Here is a 415-nt window from a genome sequence, read left to right on the forward strand (position 1 = left end):
AGGGAACTCAAAAGGAGTTCCTATATGATCATTAAGCCTTAGAGTTGCCTTTTGCATAATTTGCATCTTCGAGCGCACAAATTTTGCGATTCGTTCAGTCGACACATTCGATTACTACAATTCACATCGCTTGCGCCGTTATTCGTCGAAAGCTTAAATGTTTTTTTTTTTTTAAATGATCGACCGCAAACCAAAACTTTGACAAAAACTGAATTTGATGCGTTTTTTGACTCGATCGTCGATGTGGTTGCCCGAACGACCCTGGATGACCAAACGGACTGCGCCGGTGTGTCCGAAATGTCAATTTTAGCTAAGAAGGACACCCATTTTGCTAGGGCGCCGCACGCGAATAAATTGCAAGAAATTTACTTTTTAAAATTCTTATTTTAAAATTCCTAAATCCCTAAACTCACAC

The sequence above is a fragment of the Phalaenopsis equestris genome, unplaced genomic scaffold (assembly GCF_001263595.1).
Source record: "Phalaenopsis equestris unplaced genomic scaffold, ASM126359v1 Scaffold000369, whole genome shotgun sequence".
In the NCBI taxonomy this organism is placed as follows: Eukaryota; Viridiplantae; Streptophyta; class Magnoliopsida; order Asparagales; family Orchidaceae; genus Phalaenopsis; species Phalaenopsis equestris.